The sequence below is a fragment of the Lycium barbarum genome, chromosome 7 (genome assembly GCF_019175385.1).
Source record: "Lycium barbarum isolate Lr01 chromosome 7, ASM1917538v2, whole genome shotgun sequence".
In the NCBI taxonomy this organism is placed as follows: Eukaryota; Viridiplantae; Streptophyta; class Magnoliopsida; order Solanales; family Solanaceae; genus Lycium; species Lycium barbarum.
Window position 1 is genome coordinate 108316030 of NC_083343.1, and position 7982 is coordinate 108324011.

A 7982-nucleotide genomic window follows, 5' to 3' on the forward strand; every position below is an offset into this window, starting at 1 on the left:
CCAGGTGGTCCAGTTCAGTAGGACCTCCATATCCAGCAGTGGTCAGTGCGTTCCATTTGATCCGGAGCTGCAGTCTATTTTAGTATGCCATTCTGTGAGATGTATATGCATATGGGTATGACGGGGCCCTGTCCCATCCTTTCTACAGCTTTATTCTAGTAGAGGCCTGTAGACAGTTATTTGTATATGTCAGATTATGTAGCCTTATCGGCTTCTATTCTTTTGTGTACAGTATATGTAGCGGCCTAGTTGTCTTTCACTGTTCTTTCAGCATGTATGTATATATATAAATTGTACAGAGTTCTTAATGCCACCCTTTCTTGAGGCAGTATGAGTTCAGTTTAAGTTATATATGGGCCCTTGATCTGCAGTATCGTCCAAATATAAGTATAGGGGTGTTTGGTCACTAGAGGTTAGACACTCGTCACGACTCATCGGCTGGGTCATGATAGAAGTGGTATCAGAGCAGTTCCGTCCTAGGGTTGTCTATAGACCGTGTCTAGTAGAGTCCTATTTATGGGTGTGTTGTGCACCACGCTTATAAACAGGAGGCTACAGGACATTTAGGATGATGCAATTATTTTCACTCTTAGATCGTGCGATAGAGCTATGGGTTAAGAGTTTGCCTTTTGTTCTGATTTTAGCGATTCCCCGCAAGAAAGCTACAGCTGCCCAGAAGGGAAAAAGAGCGGTCGGTGAGGCCACTAGCCGCACTCGACAGGCTACGAGGGTTCGAGATGAGATCTAAAGTGATAGCCCGTCTGAGACTTCGCATACCCCGCCTCTAGCACCTACCCTAGTTCCTCAGCCGGATGCAACGGGCTAGGATGTGAGGGATACTGTGTAGTTACTAACTAGATTGGTGGCTGCTCAGGCTCAGCGACAGGCGGTTGGTGTTGACCAAGTAGACAGGGCTGGTAGTTCGAAGTGTAAGACTTTCCTCGGGTTAGATCCTCCAGAGTTTTCGGTGATAAAGCAAAATATGGACCCCCAAGATTTCTTTGATAGTATGCAGAGGACATTGAGAGTTACGTACGCGAATGAGGTCGAGTCTTTGGAGTTGGCTTTGCATAGGCTTCGTGATATTGCGGTACAGTGGTATCAAACTTGGGAGCTATCTAGGGGCGAAAATGCCCCTCCAGCTATTTGGTGAGAGTTTTCAGATGCTTTTATTCGCCATTATTTACCTCCAGAAGTCCCACGAGCCCGAGCATATAGGTTTCTGCTTATTGAGCAAGGCAATATGAGTGTTTAAGAGTATTATGTGTATTTTGATTCTATGGCTAGTTATGCCCCAGTCATGGTGGCTGAGATGGAGGACAGAGTTCATTGTTTTATGGCTGGTCTAGGGCCGCATTTGATAGATGTTTGTACAACGGCCGTATTGTAGCTAGGCATAGATATCTCCAATATACAGGCATATACACAAAATTTAAAAGATCGCAAGCGTCAAAAGAGGACAGATCATGACCGTGACCGGGGCCATGGTAAGAGACCCAGATCTTTAGATATCGGGGGCGAGTCCGGGGGAGCACTAAGGCAGCAGTATTCCTGATATCTTTTCCATGCAGCAAGGAGTTCATCTCCATGGTTTTCAGGTCTGACATTTGATCGGTTTTCTTATTCTGGAGTGGGCTAGAGGTTTAGAGCATCAGGCTCTCAGCACAGACCAGAGTCAAGACAGATGAGACCCCCTTTGTCTTGGTGTGCCCAGTGTGGCAAGTTACATACAGTTCAGTGTCGGTTGGGATCAGATGGTTGTTATGCTTGTGGCCAGCTAGGTCACAGGGTGCGACAGTGTCCGAAGAGAGAGAGTGGGAGTATGGTTCAGCCTATAGGGTCCGCAGCTGGTTCATCTTCTGCAGTACGCCCTTTAGGACAATTTTCTCAGACACCAGCAGGAAGAGGTAGAGGGCGGATTGGAGCATCCAGCTTGAGCGGTCTTCAGCACCGCGCATATGCACTAGCTGGCAGGTAGGATCATGAGTCATCTCCTGATGTCGTCACAGGTATATTATCAGTCTCCTCCTATGATATGTATGCACCGATTGACCCAGGTTCCACTTTATCATATATTACGCCATTTGTTATTGGCAAGTTTGGGATAGAGCCCGAGTTGATTAAACCTTTTGAGGTGTCTACGCCAGTTGGTGATCCCGTCATAGCTAGGCAAGTATACCGAGGCTGTGTAGTGATAATTCGCAATTGCCACACCCTGGCGAATTTGATTGCGTTAGATATGATTGATTTCGATATTAATATAGGTATGGATTGGTTGGCCTCCTGTTATGCTAATGTTGATTGTAGAACGAAGATAGTTCGATTTCAGATTCTAGGCGAGCCAGTCCTAGAATGGAAGGGCAAGGCTGTTTCGCTGAGGGGTAAGTTTATTTCCTACCTTAAGGCAAGCAAGATGATCAGAAAAGGATACATCTATCACCTAGTTCGGGTTCAGGCTATACAAGCAGAGTCACCGACCTTTCAATCCGTTCCTGTGGTGAATGAGTTTCCATAAGTGTTTCCAGATGATCTTCCAGGCATTCCGCCAGAGCGGGAAATCAATTTCGCTATTGACTTATTGCTAGATACTCAACCAATATCTATTCCTCCTTATAGAATGGCAGCTGCGGAATTGAAAGCATTGAAGGAGAAATGTCACGACCCAGCCCCGTGGGCCGCGACTGGCACCCTACCTGGGTACCCAGACTAAATCGCATATTCATTTCCGAATCCAAGCTTATTTCAGAATTTTCAAGAAGTTATATCAAACATAATTTATATCGAGAAATATGTCTTAAGCGGGCATATCAAATCAAACTCAAACAAAGCGGCGGAATAGACATCGCCGGTCAAAATACAAATATATACAAAAGGGCCATTTGGGGCCATCATATCAAACAGACCGCTTCAAGACCCGAAAGCAAAACCAGACAATAAACACATAGGACCCTCGCCCCACATATATGACTACAGGCCTCTACGAACTCAAAACAAAACATATGGCGAGACAGGGCCCCGCCGTACCCAAATAGTCAGATATACCAAATATATACAAAGCAAAAGAGTCTGTACCAAAAGTGGACTCCGGATCGGATAAGAGTACTCCGGAATAGCAAGAAGTGAAGCCTACTGCGGAGGATCACCGATGTCTGCACCTGCGGGCATAAAACGCAGCCCCCGAAGAAAGGGGGTCAGTACGAAATATGTACTGAGTATGTAAAGCACGGAGTACAGAATTATAGATCAAAACCGAAAGCAAATCAAATGTCAAAGTGGGGTACAAACTGGTATGTCAAAATCTGTATCGAAATAATATACATGTATTTTATGCAAACAAAATCATGCAAACGCTTAAGAACGTGGTCGCCACTCTGACGCTGGCGCCACACACAGCATAACACCAGAAGGTTTCAAATCTCCGTACATCCCCGAACATAATCATAATCATCGGTGAGCGTATCGCATCACGAGCCATATCACAGCATAACTCCAAACGGAACCCGGCCCTATGGCGAAGCCTCGGGAACCGTAACACAGCATACGGCCGAATTGTCATAAGGCGCACGAATCAAAACCGGCCCGGGAACCGGTGAACGAAGTCATAATAAGGCACGAGCGGAGTCGTGAGCAAACAAATGCAAATCGTATTTCAAAATAGTGTTTGAAAACAAAGTAAACTCATAAATCATATCCTATTACAAAATAGTCGAATACTTAGTCGACATAAGGTTTCATTTTGCAAAACGATTCCAAAATGGTCCATATAGTTCAAAACCTGGATTAGTGCATCGAATAGTCCAAACATACCCCGTGGAAGGATGTTCCAAAGATCAGAAGTGGTACGTTCAACTCTATTCTCAAAGATGGCCCGAAGGGCAAATCGGGCATTTTGGGGTAGCGGACCCACCTCGAGTCGAAGTGAGGTGGCGAACATATTCTTTTTCGAGCAGTAATATGCCAAAGGTCATACATAATCATTTCTAGGTTACCCGACCACATTTCGATAGGTTTCGGACGAATAATGGCATTCTAGCCAAAAGGGAGCCTTTATGCTTCAATCGAATTGAATGAATAGTAACTTTCCTGTGGATCGGGTTTCGAGGAGCAGAAATGCTCCGGAAGGTCTCATATTCAACTAACACACTAAGATATGCCAAATAAAGAATTGGGAAGCTTTACATACCTCACAGACGTCGTAAGCCCTTCCAAAAGTCCCGCCCCGTTTCTTCAAAAATCTGCAAATGGTCAAGGTTACCAATTGAGATTCTTAGGCTCAAAAAATGCCTTTAACTCCATATTTGCCTACCGAAATTTCGGCAGCATTTCCCCTATAAATCTAACATCCCCGAGGCGTAGCTCGGCTCAAAATACATCAATCACAACAGCTCACACGTCAACAAACAACACAAACAACAATCAAGCCATTCTAGCTTCAAAATTCCACTTTGTTATCTAAGTTGGCAACTTCCATTCAAACTTTCAAAACTCCAATTCTACATCTACATAATTGTATTCATTTCCACATTCAAACTTATATAATCACAACCTAACTACAATACAAGCCATACCCGAAATTACACCAAAATCCATTATGTTCCATAATTCTTCAAAACAATCAAAAGTTCACGACGAACATTCTAACTCACGTCGTTTCATTCCGAATTCATTAACATCATTATAAGTTCATATCTAAAGTCTCTAGCACCCTAAATATACAATGATATACATAATGATACCAAGGGTATACACTTTCCGATAATATCCAAAATCACTTTTCAACGCCAATTCCATTTATCAATTAATCTTTTACGACATAAAGGTCACAACAACACATTATACCAACTTAACCAAGATCAATTCACATCAATTTCCTCTCTATGGCTCACGGCCAATACACACTATACACACACACCCACGGCTTTCTATTTATATCAAAATCACGGGATTCTCGTCTATTTCCAATCCTTAACACATTCATATCAATTCTATAACATTAGAGGGGCAAAATTCTTACCTTTTCTTGATTTTCCGACTTGTCGCAAACGTAGTTCTTGTGCCAAACTAATTATACCCCGTTGAAGAGGGTCTTGAGCACTTCACAACTATGAGAAGAACAAGATTTTTGGATCACAAAGAAGCTTGGAATTTTTTTCTTTCTCTTCCTTTGCACTTCGGCCGAAACCCCCTTTTTGTGAGTTCTTTGATTTTTTTGTTCTTGAATTGCTAAGGCTCCCTAGTATATATCCATTTGGGGTCATGTGCATAGCACATGACCCTTTTAAAAATGGGCTTGGCCGGCCCCCTTCTCTTGCTTGGGCTTCAATTGTAATCTTTTTATTTCTTGGGCCCACTTCTTGAAAAGTCCCGATTTGTAATTCCCGAAACTAATTTCCGAAATTCCAATTTTTATCCTCGGTCTTCCCCGAGGTCTTAGCATTAAAGATTTCACAACCACATAGCCATATTCACAAAAATTAAATTTATGTCCTTATAACACACAAGTCGTAATTATTTTTCTCGGTTTCCAATTATACGAAAACACGGGACATAACATTCTTCCCCCCTTAAGAACATTCGTCCCCGAATGTTAAATTAATCTTATAGGGTCTTATGATCAAGGCAGGAGTGTCCCTTTTTTTTTTTTTTAATGACATACATAATTTATTTTATCACTCAACACAACAAACTGAAAAAAGAAAATTAGATTACCTGAGGATGTCGGGAACAAGTGGGGATATTTCTTCTTCATCTCGTCCTCCGCCTCCCAAGTCATCTCCTCCCGATTATTGTTGCGCCACAGGACTTTGACGGAGGGCACCTCTTTAGTGCGTAGTCTCCGCACCTGTCGATCCAGAATAGATATAGGCTGCTCGTCATAAGATAACTGCTCCGTCACCTGAATGTCATCTACTGGGAATATCCTGGCAGGATCACCAATGCATTTCCGCAACATAGACACATGGAACACCGGGTGTACGGCCTCCAAGTCGGATGGTAAGTCTAGCTCATAGGCGACCTCGCCTATCTTTCGCACGATCTGATACGGTCCAATGTACCGGGGGCTCAACTTACCCTTTTTACCGAATCTCATGACACCCTTCATGGGCGACACCTTCAGGAATACCCAGTCGCCAATCCGGAACTCTAACGGTCGACGTCGTCTATCTGCATAAGCTTTCTGTCGACTCTGAGCAGCCAATAATCGTTCTCGAATAAGCTTTACCTTATCTACAGCTTCCTGGATCACATCTGGCCCAATCAACTTAGTCTCGCCCACGTCAAACCAGCCAATAGGAGACCTGCATCTCCTGCCATAAAGGGCCTCGTACGGAGCCATCTGAATGCTGGAGTGATAACTGTTATTATAGGTAAACTCAATAAGCGGCAAATGATCATCCCAGCTGCCCCTGAAATCAATAACGCAGGCCCGCAACATATCTTCGAGCGTCTGAATAGTGCGCTCGGCCTGCCCGTCGGACTGAGGGTGAAAAGCTGTACTGAGACTCACCTGAGTCCCTAATCCCTCCTGAAATGACCTCCAGAAATTTGCTGTAAACTGGGTACCTCGGTCAGTAATAATAGATATAGGGACTCCGTGAAGTCTGACTATCTCTCTGATATACAATCTGGCATAGTCCTCAGCCGAATAAGTAGTCCGAACCGGAAGGAAATGGGCTGATTTCGTCAGCCTGTCAACAACAACCCAGATAGAGTCGTACCTGCGTGGAGTGCGCGGTAATCCAACAACAAAATCCATATTAATCATCTCCCATTTCCAGGCTGGAATTTCCATCTCCTGTAATAATCCACCGGGCTTCTGATGCTCGATCTTAACTTGCTGGCAGTTCGGGCACTGACTAACAAACTCAGCAATATCTTTCTTCATGCCGTCCCACCAATACAAACACCTGAGGTCCCGATACATTTTAGTGGAACCAGGATGGACAGAATATCGTGCATTATGGGCCTCGCCCATAATCTGCCGCCGTAAGCCCGCAACGTCCGGTACACAGAATCTGCCGTCATATAATAATACTCCGTCAGGCGAGATCTCGAACTGAGTCTTTGATTTACTAAGGGCCACATCTCTGTACTGAATCAAAAGGGGATCCTCAAACTGGCGCTGCTTTACCTCCTGAATAATAGATGACTCAGCAACTGGACGAACAGAAATCCCAGAATCTCCAGAATCCACCAAACGAACTCCGAGGCTGGCCAGCTGATGAATATCACGAACCAAATCTCTCTTATCAGATGGAACATCAGCCAGACTGCCCACGGACTTGCGGCTAAGCGCATCAGCTACCACATTGGCTTTCCCCGGATGGTACAAAATATCAACGTCGTAATCCTTTAGTAACTCAAGCCATCTCCGCTGCCGCAAATTTAGTTCCTTCTGCCTAAAAATATACTGGAGACTCTTATGGTCCGTATAGATATCAACATGGACCCCATATAAATAATGCCGCCAAATCTTCAGAGCATGAATCACCGCGGCCAACTCAAGATCATGAGTGGGATAGTCTTTCTCGTGCGGTCTGAGCTGCCGGGAAGCATAGGCTATGACTCGACCGTGCTGCATCAATACACATCCTATCCCAATACCAGAGGCATCACAATAGACAACATACCCGTCAGATCCCTCTGGAAGAGCCAAAACTGGTGCTGTAATCAATCTCTCCTTCAGCATCTGAAAGCTGCGCTCGCAAGCATCTGTCCACTGGAATTTTGCTGCTTTCTGGGTAAGCCTCGTCAGTGGTGCTGAAATAGAAGAGAAATCCTCCACGAACCTGCGGTAATACCCAGCCAATCCAAGAAAACTACGCACCTCTGTCGGTGTGGTAGGCCTGGGCCAATTCTGCACAGCCTCAATCTTCTGCGTGTCGACCCGAATACCATCTGCGCCGACAATATGGCCCAAGAATGCCACAGAAGTCAACCAGAACTCACACTTAGAGAATTTAGCATATAACTTCTGCTGA